This window comes from Bacillus rossius, chromosome 10, assembly GCF_032445375.1.
Source record: "Bacillus rossius redtenbacheri isolate Brsri chromosome 10, Brsri_v3, whole genome shotgun sequence".
Lineage (NCBI taxonomy): Eukaryota > Metazoa > Arthropoda > Insecta > Phasmatodea > Bacillidae > Bacillus > Bacillus rossius.
The window spans coordinates 47,046,097-47,060,431 of record NC_086337.1 but is presented as its reverse complement, the minus strand read 5'-3'; the positions used below and the strand labels follow the sequence as shown (position 1 = coordinate 47,060,431).

General features: G+C 40.4%; 1 long non-coding RNA gene across 1 annotated transcript in view; it reads left to right on the top strand.

Moving 5' to 3' along the window:
- Window positions 1-14,335, top strand: part of LOC134536092 (uncharacterized) — a 131,861-nt gene that overhangs the window by 47,026 nt on the left and 70,500 nt on the right. The window contains exon 2 of the long non-coding RNA XR_010075759.1: window positions 1,307-1,456. This is a non-coding gene — a long non-coding RNA (uncharacterized LOC134536092). The remainder of the gene's footprint in view (window positions 1-1,306; window positions 1,457-14,335) is intronic.

The following is a 14,335-nucleotide window of genomic DNA, read 5'->3' as shown; positions in this document are numbered from 1 at the left end:
GAACCTTTTTTTTTTTTTTCAACTCCTGTCCGTGGCTGGAAATAAAAAAAATATCTAATATGAATGGGGCCCTGCTGCCTGCTTCCAGAAAGAAGAGGGAGGGGGGGGGGGGAAAGGTTCCCTCGCAGTATTGTGGCGCCCCCAAGGGGAAAGGGGTTGGGGAAGTGAAGGATGGTGCCGCGGGGATGACGTCATGACGACGCGGGGCAACAGGTGCCATGGCAACGTGACGTCACGCCTCCCGGCGCGGGTCGATGTGTCCTCCCCGCCGGCAGCGAGAGTGTAACAGCGGTTAGAATGGGCCAGGTCCTGCCTCCCCTCCCTATCCCCTCCACTCCTTCTCTGCTTACCACCCTCCCAAGGTTCGGCGGTGGAAAGGCCCTGTGCGCGCTGTCTCAAATATTCGCCTCCAACTACATTTGGCAGCAGTGGCGTAGCCAGGATTTGTGTATGGGGGGGTGTTAAGAAGCATGCCTCCCCCCCCCCCCCGTATTAAAGCGGTGGGTCCTCCCCCGGGAAAATTTTGGATTTTAAGGTGTAAAATAGTGCTATTTTAGCAGTTTTCGGTACTTAAATTTAAATATTGTAATGGTAAAAATTTTATTAATTTTAATATGAAATTTGTTTGAGTGATGAATAAGAAATTAATTAAAGATTTGGTGCTAAGGGGGGGGGGGGGGGGGGGTTTAAACCCCTAACCCCCCCCCCCCCCTGGCTACGCCCCTGTTGGCAGTAGAGTTGATTGGATGGGTAGCACTTGACGGGAAATGGCTTTCAAATTTTTTCTCCGTCAAATAAAATTGGACAAATAACCTCAAATATGTTTCAAATGCCACACTATCAAAGTTTATTTTTTTGGTCTGAGCCATAATTTTTTTTTCATTTTAATTTTTTTTAATTACATACATAACGCATTTCATTACTAGATGGAAATTTTGATTTTTTTATTGCTACTTAATATATATAAATGTTCTTTATATAATAAAAATAAATGTTCAGTGATTTTTTAAAGTTATAAAATATAATTTACTTTTTACACTTAAAATTATTTCGCTTACGACATTCATGTTATAATTATTTTAGTTATTTCGCTTCATCGCATCCAACATCGAAAATATTATATAATCCCTCGTACGTGCAAAATATTTGATTAAAACTCAAAGTCATCTAACTTGTCAAACAAACTTGGCCACGCTAGTGACGTTTTCGATGACGTCGCAACCCTGCAACTTTATTTGACACACATATTGGAAGGTGCTGGAAGGGAAAATTTGACTTGTGTGCCTGTCGAGGTTGTGGGTTTCAGGCAACCCGCGTCGCACCACCCCTTAAGCGTGCTGCAACCCGCGCGCCAACACCTTTCATCCACAGTGACGCGGACATCTGTAAGCTCTAGCCACTTGCCTGTTCATCGCGGCCTCAGACCAGTGCGAGCTGTGACTGCTTCGCATGAAGGGTGAGTTGTAATGCCTATGTTTCAAGTTATTGCGCTACTTAAGAATAGCGCCAAAAAAATTTTGTTTGAAAGATTTTTCTTTAAAACACTAACCATTACCAAAATAGGGGTTGGTTGACAAAAAAAAAATAGCTCCATCAGTAGACACGGAATAAAATCCGTTAAAAGTTACTGTAAACATTCAAAATATTATCTTAAAATGTTCCCCAAAAATGTTTTGATACATCCAACCTTTCCTGCAACGTGCAACATTTGGTAAAAATGGACTTTGGCCATTTTTGTTCTAACGTAAAGAAATAGGCGCTTCTAAATCTACTTGCGCCTTCAGACCGAGAAAAAAAAGTTTCTTTTTTCCTGTTTAGCTGTCAGTTTGAAGTGTTTTTATTCTGATAACTGATAGTTAATGCAGGTTTAAAAATTAATGTTCTTTTTTTATCTTTCGTCCTTTCACTGCAAAATACCGGGTTCAACAGAATCTGTGCTGCTTGAATGGTGTAACGGGGGAAAAAATATAATGCTGCTACTTTTTAATTGTTTTCGATAATATGGCGAGAAAGTCATGTTTTGCAGTACAATCAGGTTTATTGCTGAGTTTCACAGAAGACTTTAAGAGTGAAGGAAAATCATTACTCCAAACAGGGGGGGGGGGAGCATACATGAATACTGCGTGATGTAACTTTATGCCCAACTGATGGTTTGCGCCATGTTTACGGGACATAAAAAACATTTTTTTTTTTAAATGAAGTGTTTGCATTACAAAAAAAAAAGGCGTTTTAAAGGACTGCATTTGACTGTGTTGAAATAAATTCTAATTCATCATTATTAAACATCATCAGACGGCGTTGATGGAGCACCATTTCCGCAATGTTTTGGGTGTTGAAATATGGAAATAGTGAGGTAAAAATAAAATTGAGTTTAACTACGTCACGTCAGGCCTTCTCCTGACAGTTTATAACTCCGTGTATTTAAACTTTAGCGTTGGAACGTTTGTTTCGAAAGAGGAAAAAAAAAATAGCACCGTGTGGGAGGAAGCTAATTTGTTTGCAATAAGTGGGCGAGTGGATGTTGTTGTTGCGACTGCTTCGCCGCTGCCCTATTTTTGTCCCGAGTGCTCGCTGAAGCAATAACTCAGTGTTTCCGGCAACGGAAGGGAGTATCGATGGTAGCGAGTGCAGGAAGTTTACAGGCTGGTGCTTCATTTCCACGTGTAACATCCCAATTCTCGCTTTACGGGCAGTTGGTAGGAGTGATTTCGTGAATGCGACGAATGTGCGGAATCCGCATGGAACGGAATTGTGTTACCACGGGTGCCGCCATCTGTGATGGATAGCCCGAAACCAAATTTCAGAAACACAAAGGAAAAACTTTAGAGTATTAACTGTTTAATTAATTTTAACAATATTGGCAGTATTTCGATAAAATTCCCTGTCGCAAATTTTATTATACAGTTTACATGTGATTAACGTCAATAAATGTAATTGAAAACACAATTTTCGTATATTTATCAGGCTAGGCATTATTTTATAGAATCCCACGTTAAATACCGTGTCCATTTTTTTCGTATTATAAGTATATTTGCATCATGAGAACACATAAATTTGCTCGTTACTGTGGATAGATGTTACACATCTCTAGTAAGTACTGAAAGACTCTCTCACTCTCTCTTACTCAGAGTGACTCGCTCTATGCGCTTATATCATGCAGATTTAAATTTTGGCCATTGTGTAGAATGTTGAAATTTTTGACGTGAAAACGTCTGTAAGTTCCATTCGTTAGCTTGGTCAAAATGTATGATGCAACTAAATTATGATAAATATCATGAGATGATAACTATGTTAGTAAAGAACCGACAGCAAGTAACCAACTGATCCCAGTTGACGTATACTTACATGATTATGCTAGCATGGTCTTTGGGAGAACGAACGAAAGAGACGGGAATTATGTGAGATCGCATATCTTTCGGGCTGTATGTATGTCTCGCAGCGGCATGCAGCTAAGACGCCGATGGAAGTGTCGATCTAAAACCCTCGAGAGGTTATACTTGAACATGAAGCTATGTTGGCTCAAGAGACAATGACAAAGATTTTATTAATTTACAAAATTGTTAAAGTAAACAATTTTTGGGACTGCCTGCGCACTTGCTACAAAAATCCATTTGGAATCGAAGGAAAAAGCAAACCGAAGAAAAGAAGAAATGGGAATCAAAGGGAACCAAAAACAGCCAATAATTCCAGTATTTTAATCAGGGCAAACAAATTCTAAGTTAATCCGAACAAAATTTTATTTGCGGTGCTAAATTTGTGAACTGAACGAAATTGGTGTTTTAAACTCAAATTCTGGGCGTAAAACATCTAAATATCACGTCATATGAAGTCTAGCCAACAGAATATTTTGTTAAAGTAACTATTTCTGTACATACCGAATTATAATCAGTTCAAACTGATCCGGAATAATGAAATTTGGCCGAGAATTTGTTAAAAAAAAACTGCTCCACTTGTTGTTGTGTAATCTGTTGTTTCATCAGCGCATTTTTCACTGAATCTCCAGTAAGTTCCATTACTTAATCTCAGCTTCATTACTGATTCACCAGGCAGTAAAAACCTGCTAGAGAATTCTCAGTTGCTAACATTTCACCTGTTCAGATTTAGACTGTACGTATTTATTTCGTCAACAATCTATTCTTTACTCTATGCAAAAAAAAAAAGAATAAGCATGGCACAAATGAGCTACTTTCAGCAGCACGGCTTGAGCTCTCCATTTTTCTCTACTTTTTTTTTTTTGGTGTTCCTGTAATAACCCCTGCGATCACCTCCTCTTGCTTCGGATCTCGAAATGTCAAGTGAAGCGACGCGCAACGCAGCTAAGATCGTCGGAAGAGCTGCATCGGAGGGCCGTGGGGTCAAAGGTCACGCGAACTGCCGTTGAAGGAGAGGTAGGAAGGGGGAGGGAAGTCAGCGAGGGGATTGGCGGAAGGAGAGACGCCCGTTCGAAAAAGAACAGAAGCAGGGCTCACCGCGACGGTAATAGCCGGCTCCTTTTGTGTCTGCCCCACGGGAAAAACTTTCTTTTGGTTGGGGGCGGGGAAGACTAAAAGGGGAAAGTAAAAAAAAGAGGGTGGAGGGGTGGAACCGTCAACCCTTAAAAGGCCCTATCACACGATGGAAGATTTCGTTCGGGCTCCGCCAGGAGCTTCCAGCAAGACCGCTAGCCAAGCCTTCACGGCAGCAGGCATGGAAGAAACTCATCACTAGAGACCGGAAAAATTCGCGAATTCATTTCGCGATAGGCTAAAATACAAATAGTTATACCTCAGTGCTGCCTCTGCCATTGGCTCACAACTCACCTGAATGACTCTGTGCCAATGAGAAACACCCGACCAAAGCATTATCGAATCTCAGGTTGCTACGTTGGGACGTCTCACAAGACAGCAGCCAATTAGTGGGTGGCATTTGACCGAGTGTACGTAGAACTCTAGAGTTCATCCTAGAGGTCATTGAACCAGCGAATTTTTTCTGTCCCTACTCATCACACGTAGAACTGTGACCGGTGTGGGCCTAGCTTGCGCGAGGCGATAATGCAAATAAATGCTTCCTCCTCGAAGGAAATTACTTTTGATTGCGGCAGCATTAACTATCCGCAGAAGAAATATAACTACAGGAAGAGGGACTTAGTGAAGGTCATGCAGTGTGTACGGGAGAGAGAATAAAATAAAAAGGAAAAAAAGAAACTGGTGTTTAGGTTAGAATGATTTTTGGTAAATTTTGAAGTGAAACATTTTTTCACTGAGGGGACTATAATTTTTGAACGTTACGAAGATTCCGATCGCATGAGGGGAGTAGTTAAGTACACGGTGGGGGAACCGGTAGAGGAGGAGAGTGTGTTAGTGGCGACGCCACTCCAACGCATGCACTAGCCGTCGAATGGGAAGACGGCAAAAAAAGGGGAGGGATAGGTACGTAGCGGAACGTGCTATATGCTAGTTGTAACGGCCGGAAGGGTAGACATCAGGGGATAGGTAAACATGACGCAGCAGTGATGCTACGGAATTCTCGTAACGCTGCTTGTGTGTGTCTGCTCCTCAGTTTTCATAACGGCTAACGATTGACGCTACCATATTTATTTTATTTTATTTAAAGTATCTACAATGTATTTATTTGCGTGGAAAAGAGTTATTTATTTGTGTAATTAACTTAATACCCAAACTACCAGGTGGGGTAAAACAATTCATGCTGTATTTTCTAGGAATTTATAACGTATTAAATCCCATAGGTAGCGTTTATGTCGTATTTAGCTATCATAAGCCAATTGTCGTTATGATATACACTAATAATACCGCGGATAATGATTAGTTTAATATGAGAGATTAATTACCATAATTAAATCATGTTTTGTCCAATTAAATAATGAATTCCTTGTAAAATATATTTAAAAATATAATTTTTGAATTTTCTAATTTGAGATCATAATTGTGTCCTTACTATTTTATCTCGTCTTTAGTAAAATAATTCTAATAATTTATAACTATCTACACATACGTCTATCTTAATTTATATAATCTATATAAATGAATATATTTATCATATTATAAATAATATAATATATTTATCTATACCTATATCTATCTTAATATATATATCTAATAAGCAAGAACTTTAACTTCTGTCGTCTGTGAACGTTTTTAGTTTTGTATGAACATAGTCATTCTGATTGGCTAACATTTCCACCTTGTTCTAACTTCCACATATATTCGAACACGACGGATCACAAAACATTACACGAAAACTACCAGAGCTCTGCTAGTTCTTACACTGAACCATCCATACCTGCTGCCATGGAAGACTTTCCAAGGAAACATGCCATCGTGTGATTGGGGCTTAAGTTGTCAGTTATCTGCAAGTGTGCAGGAGGGGAGCGAGGGGGGAGGGGGATAGTTGATACAGCAATATCAAGAGAGGTAACACGTTTCAAAGAAAACCTTTATTTTTACTTTTACAAAAGATTAGGTAATTTGGAAACCAGTTGCCAAGTAGTAATCTGTAATACTATTATAAAACTACTGTAAATTTTTACTACACACTGTGGTTACTTTTGTATGAATAAAATATGTTTTTTTTTAAAAACAGTACTGAATATGTCTGGTTGCTTTTACGAAAATTTACACACACTTTTTAAATTTTGATAATTTTTTTTACAAGCATGATCTTTTTTCAAACCACGGAAAATGTAATCGAATATTTATGAATTGTACATTATTTTCTTTTATTACGCTTATTAATGTGCGCAGTTAATACTGGAGAGCTACTGAGCGAACGGTTTGGAAATAAGTTTAACTAATGTAGGTACTGGGAAAACACAAAGCATAAATTTCTCGGACAAGAATCCGAACCCAGTAAGTAACAAGCAATTTTTTTTCCTCGCAGCGATATTGTTTCTTTCATATAAATGTGCGAATTCACAAATATCTGTGATTTTAGATGATAGTTTCAGTAAAATTTACAAAAAAAAATTGGTTGTCTGTAAAGTCGGTTTACGGTCGATAGTTTAACGTGACAACGTCATAACAAAACATTGATAAAATGGTTGCATACTTTCATGAATAAAATTGAATTATCACATTGAATTATTGAGTTATCACTATTTTGTATGGATACAAAGAAGAAGTGAAATGAAATCTACAATTTAATTGTTAAATTTACTTTTATTTGCACTCATTAATTCAAATATGTTTATTATTTTAACGAAGAGATTATGTTAACTATAACTTTTATACATGTTTGCTATTTAACTTCTTCCAATCTGTGTTATTATGTTAAGGATAGGACGATGATAGGAAAAATAGGAAACGAATGGGAGTGTTTCAAGTTTAATGTGCCTCGAAAAAGTCAAATCGATGGTTGTTCCAATTGAGTGAAAGAGAGATAGATGCGGCGCAAGCGTACAATGAGCGTAACGGGACACAGCGTAACGGGATAATGTGCGCAACGGGACACTTTTTCGTGCGTGCAGCCGGCGTTCATCGATTTATTAGACGTTGTCACGTCAAAAAACTCTATTTCATGCCCAGTATAACAAAAGCTGTAGCTCCATTAAGTCTCTTCACCAAAACATTGAGTGCCCCACTCTTGACGCCGCATTCCCTAAAAGTATGAAGAAGAATGGGAAACCGGTGGGTGGAAAAGGTGTATGAACATGACAGAATGTTCTAGGTTAGCGTTAGAAATTTCGAGGAAATCCTCGGATTTTTAAAAATTTCTAATCTATATATAATAAACGTAAGCGTGGTTTGTCATTGCGTGCCGCTATAACTGCGCAGCCCCATTGAGGGTTATATGGTATGGTAGCCCTTCATCCCCCATTCATGAAGAAGGTTTCGGTTTGGAACTAGAGGAATTTTGCAAAGCCCTATCTAAGCGGATTCTGGACATGGCTTTCAACTGCCAGGACAAGGTATCAAGGGGTAACGGGGGAGGGTATGAATTTAAATACTCAGCACGGATCGTGTATTTAAGATGCATTTAAAGGTGAACACACAAGAAACCTGAGATCCAAAAAAAATGATATAAGGATACATTTAACTAATGCACTTCTCAATAACAAATACTTATAGACGTGCAAAGAGTCCTAGTGAAAAACAACTCTTTATAAGCTTCAATAAGAATTACAAAACTTGCACGCGTGTGTATGCGCGCAGGACAACAGAATAGGGGCGCAGAAATCCCTAATAACAAGTGCAAATTACACTTTCCTACACATTATTACGGATTAACTAAGATGCTTCACTTAATTATTACCGTACATTTGCGTACAAGAACAAATGAGTACATTTAAATACAGTAACACGGAAATAATAAAACCTTTAAAGTAGCAGTACCTGACCGCTGCAGTACGAAGGGTGTCAAAAGAGAGCATTGCACCAATTAATCTCTGAGAATCGAGTGCTGAAGTGGTTGATTTGGGCCAGAATGTTATAGAATGTTTTAGAATGTTGTAGGATGTTCCAGAAGGTTCTAAACGGTTCTGGACCATCGGAGATACTTCCTGTTCCGGAAAAAAAAATTCTAGAAACAGGAAATGGAAGTCCAGAATCTTTTGAAACAACTCTCGAATGTTCCATTATTCCGTTGTGCTGGGAATACGCCGGTGGCGAGACGCATGCGTCAGAACACTCATATTTTTCCTTTCAAAGTTATAATATCAGTAACACCCTGATATTGTACGAGCGAAGTCATACAGCTCTCTTTATATATTTTTTCTCCTTCCTCCTGTACTTCTATTTTGCTCTCTATTTCTATTCGTCTACATCTCTCACTCCCTCTAGCTCTTGCTCCTGCGGTACCGCTGAACCTTAAAATGGCAAAAGAGATATTTCGCGCTTCTTTCTTCCCCGAAGATAAAACTTCTCCTTTCAACTTTGACCTTTCCCCAGCGCCGGTCCCGCCAACCCCCTCGGGGGGGGGGGGGGGGCGTGCTGTTTGGGCTGGAAACTGTTGTGCCTGGTCGTGGACCGACCTCTCGCGTAGCGCCGAGGGGTCTCCATAGCAACGGGGAAGCCTGCTTTTCACAGACGAGAGAGCCAAACGAGCGATCGTGCATCTTCGGGTTTTTTTTTTGTTGTTCATTGTATAAATAAATATGGCGGTGTTGATAAAATGACACTAATGGTCAATTAGGTTAGGTTAGCTACATTATAAATACTTTAAAACATTGCGGACGGTTGATTTGGTTAGGATAGCTACATTAAAGATACGGGAAAAGAAAGCATGAACTTCGGGGAACTTCGGGTGTGGCTCTCTCGTCAGTGAAATGAAGGCTTCCCAATTTTAATAGCATCAACCGGAAGCGTCGTAGAGTGTTGGTTCAACGTCACGACTAAGCGGTAACTCTTGCGGAAGTACTGATTTGTTTTTTTTTTCTCGCTCGCAGCGCCACTTAACGAAAAAATGGCTACTCCTGAGCGTAATCAGTAGAGGGCGAACCTGCAAACTTTGTACGGCAACAAGAATTGGAATCTCTTTGTGTGATAGTGGTTGAACGTCAAAGTCCCCGACCGTTGGATTTGTCGAAATGGTCGAGACGACAAGAACTCTTTTTTTACGATGGCCTCCACGTTCACCTGACATAACGCCATGCGATATTTTTTTTTTCCTTTGGGGCTTTTTATAATATCATGTCTACGATCCACCGCTAGCTAATGATTTACCATTGTTGAGACTCAGAACTGAAGAGGCTATTGCTACCATTACTCCGTACGTATGAACCAAAATTTGGGAAGAATTGGACTTTAGGTTGAATGTGTGCCGTATAACTAAAGGTGCACATATTGAACAATTGTAAGAAAATCAGGTTAGTCTACCTTCAATTTGATTTATGATTCGTTGTAAATAGTCTGAATTTAAATTCAACCACATTTTAGAGTACCGGTTTATAATCCACGTAAGTAAGGCGCAATAACACAGCGCAATATTTTTCTAATGTTAACTTCTTGCGCATTGGCCTGCGTTTAAAACGGCCATATATAAAGTGAAGTATTTAGAAAACTGTCGAAGACACAGACTTTTGCGCATAGAAGCCTACGGTGTTCTTTTTATTATACGCATCACGTTTTCACTTGTTAAACTTTCACACAGTGAGAGAAAACAACACTTTTAAATCAAATTATTGAAGATCACTTCTGTTTTTATGATAAACATGAAATATTAAAAAAAAATTGGCTGTCTGTAAAGTCGGTTTACGGACGATAGTTTAACGTGGCAACGTCATATCAAAACATTGATTAAATTATTGCATACTTTATGAATAAAATTGAATCATTTTTATTTTAATAATAAAAGGATAAGTACTTGAAATTATACTAGTAATCATATTTTTAAAATGCATGAATAATTAACCTTTATTGCCGAAATTGTTGTAATAAGCAATGAAAACCACATTAACTATTCACTTCACTTTATAAACAGTCGAGTGGAAGAGAGATAGATGCGGCGCAAGCGTACAATGAGTGTAACGGGACACAGCGTAACGGAACAATGTGCGTAACGGGACACTTTTTCGTGCGTGCAGCCAGCGTTCATCGATTTATTCGACGTTGACACGTCAAAAATTGCCGGGGTAAATATTTGTTTATTCTGTTTTACAATTTTAAGTTTAAGGTTAGTGACGTCTGGCGTCTTGCGTGATTTATGAACGAACGTGATTTTCTTGCTTTCACTGGTCACGTGTTGCGTTGTTGCGACTTTGCGTTCCTCGCGTGGTTTATAAACCCGGCCTTATGGCCGTCGTGACTTGAAGAAAAGAAAAGTATCGCTGCATTTGACTATCTTGCGAAGTGTATTTTGCTTAAGGGTTTCCCTGCGTGACTTAGGGGCGGTATTCCAAGACGTTCGGGTGAGGTAGCGAGTAGGCACTGCCTTGTTGGGACACGACCGTAACCCGACTTGCGGGGACGCATGTCAGGACGTGTCCAAACCGAATCCAAATATGGAAACACATCGGCAACAGTTTCAATAAACGGCGCCCTGCGCGGGGCTAGAAACTGGTTCCAACGCATTCTAGCGGACCTTATCGCAACCATCAATACAATTCTTACGGCAAAAAAATGATAGACATGGCAGCACCGTCGCGCAAATTAAATGATTTTATTCTAATTTTCTTAAGTACCTTTTAAGTAGCGATTATTTTCCTTGTTATGACCATTAAAGTGTACACGATGTAGTCCAGGAAAGTTTCGCTACCACAAAAGTTTCGTTTGACACGCCATTCTAGAGACCTGCAAAATTCGCGGTTCCGATGGCCTTCAGGATAGACTGCACATACCCCTGTACACTCGGGCAAATAACGCAAGTTCATTGGCTGCCGACTTGCAAGTCGTCTGAGCTGGTTTGTCTGTGATTCGATCCTTCTTTGGTTGAGGGTTTATAACTGGTAGAGATTCGTCCAGATGATCAGTAAGCCAATAGCAAAACTATCTAAGAGGTATATGTGTTTGAATTATAGCCTATCACCGAATGAATCCGCGTCTCTAGCCTTTACGTTTGGTACGTCCCCCCCCCCCCTCCCCCCCGATATTCACAAAATTGAATTTATACGAGTCAATGGCGCCAGACGCGGGTCCGCCATCTTGAAGAAATCAACGAAAAATTGAGCTCTGCGCATGCGCGGGGATTCGGGCAACAGAACGGCAACGGACAGAACTCCGAATTTCGTTCCCTAAAATTAATGGGGTTGGCCGTGTATCATGGTGCACTTGGAATACGGTTCTAGGGTACAAGTGCAGCATGTTCAACACCTAAAACCGTTATTTCCGTGTCTTGGTCTTGGAATACCGGCCTTGGCGTAGGGACGGCGGGAACACGTCTGAGGCTCAGCGTCGCGGCGTCGAGTCGACATCGATTCCCAACGGGGGGTGCGTGTCGGCCAGATATGTCAAAGGTCACGTAACGAGTCCAAGTCCCTCCTCGGGCGCAGGTGGGCATTCGCCCGCCGCATCGACCAAGTTGTTCGCCGAAACTGAATCCGTTTGAAACTAAACGCTTCGTATTTTGAAGTGGAACTTCCTATACTTAGAAGGGAGGGGGGGGGGGAGACTACAATTTTCGAGCGTCACGAAAAATTCCGTTCGCATGAGGGGAATCGTTAGGTACGTGTTGGGAGAACCGGGAGAGGGAAAAAAAAACGGCAGGGAAAAGGTAGAAATGACGCTGCACACTTGCACACTTTCGTACTTGCACACTTTCTTACTTGCACACTTTAAGTCTTGCACACTTGCACACCTACATACTTCCACACTTGCATACTTGCACACTTTAATATTTGCACACTTTAATACTTGCACACTTTAATACTTGCACACGTTAATATTTGCACACTTTAATACTTGCACACTTTAATACTTGCGCGCTTCCATACTTGCACTCATTCATACTTGCACACTTGCTAAGTTGCACACTTACTTGCATAATAGCGTAATTTAGAGTCCGCATACCCGCCATATATTTTTTGATCTTTGACCTCAGCTAAAGATATTTTTGTTTTATTTACCTAATAATATGATAAGCAAGAAGTTTCTCTTCTATCAAGTGTGACTCCACGCGCACATTAATTTTTACCATGATCAATCTCACGACTGAAAAGTAGTTCACTGGTGCAGTTTGTGGCCGTATCAGGTTTCAATAAATTGTTTCGGTCGATTTTGAAATCATCATCTTCACGGTAGCAATCGCCTTACAGTATGCAACTGATACATTTAAAATCCAATCATGTTTGTTGGTCTGCATTTATTATGTTAGTGGGACTCGGTGGCTCAACCAGCCCATTTGTAGTTCCACATTATGCATGCAAGTTTCACATTTACACCTCTTAGAAGGTTGAAGATACACTAAGATTAAGACCTCAAAACATTGTTTTTCCAAACGGTTCTCCTATTTATGTAGCGATACTGAGGTGTAATATGTGCGTTGAACAAAGCACTATCAAATATTTATTTTCTTCTGTTTTATTTAAGGTAGTTTGTGGAATTTTATTAATAAATATTTTTTTTTTAATTCTCGATTCTTACGAGCTCATTACTTCCCTACAAAATAGTTTTGTGTAATAGATGTTTTGCATTCAACTATTCAATTGTATGGTTATCGGACGACCCACGGTAGGAACTAAATTTGGATCATAATAAATAAAAATTCGAATAATTCCAATTTTCGAAGGGGGGAAAAAATAATTTCTTTCTTCCTCGTGGTATGTGAATTATTTATTTTATATTTAGAGCAAACTTTTGTCTGCGTGCTCCCACGCACGCAACGACGAGCAGTTTTCATTAAGCATCGTCGAACAATGGAGACCTGGGTCTCAGAGAGCGTCAGTAGAGCTGTCGGTTAATTACACCTCTGCGCCCGCCCACCAGGGGTCGTGGTTCGTGCCCACTTGGCGGGAGGGTGGTAAGGGTAGGTTGCGTCTCTCCCACCCCTCAGCGCTACGGCGGGTGGAATTCGTCGCGGTAGGCAGCCCGCCGCGCGCGGCTGCGTTGCGGCTTGCCTACGGGAGTGGCGACAGGCGCGCGGTTCTTGCAGCTGGGTTACATACAGTAAGGGGTATGTACGTAGGTATGCAGCTTACTAAAACTGTTTTGCGCGCACAATTTCGTACTGACGTCTGTACTTAACCTTAACACATATTTATTTATTTTTAAGATATCACTTTGAAAATTAATCAAAATTTGGATATTACACAAACACGAAAATTTCGGTGTTTTTAAAACTAAATTTTTATTTACTCAAGATTGTATCTTTAAAAAAAATATATTTCTGTGACAAAGGATACATTCAATTTTTAATTCAAAATGGTGTACAACAGGATTTCATCAGCTTTTTTCACTCCATCACAGAATTTCGAAACAAATTAGCCTTAAATGGTTTTTAAAACCTTTAAATAAACACATTTATGGTAGAGTGCGAAACTTTAAAGTTAACTATTAAATAATTTAAAATTATGTGCAAAGCACAAACGTAAGGTATTTTAATTAAGTGTATTACTTATAGGTACTCCCTTAAGCTTTATCCGCAGATAAACGTCTAGTAGGTACTTAGGTACGTGTGAGTGTTGGAAAACAGCGCCACCAGTCGCGCCCACGCGGTAGCACACGCTCTGTGCGCGTTGGTGTTGAGTAGCGGAACGCTATTTCGGGCGCGCGCTCGTGCGGTCGGTGAGAGGACCCTCCTGCTCCGCGGTGCGATAAGGCGCGAGGGAACTATTTTCTGCAGCTCTCACCTGAGACCCGCTGCGGTCGCGCGCCACGACGCTGGTTCCTGGTCGCTAAATATAGCCTCTCGTGTCGGCGACCCCGCCTCGATTCAGGGGGTTGCGACCCTTATGTACCTCTCTGAGGGG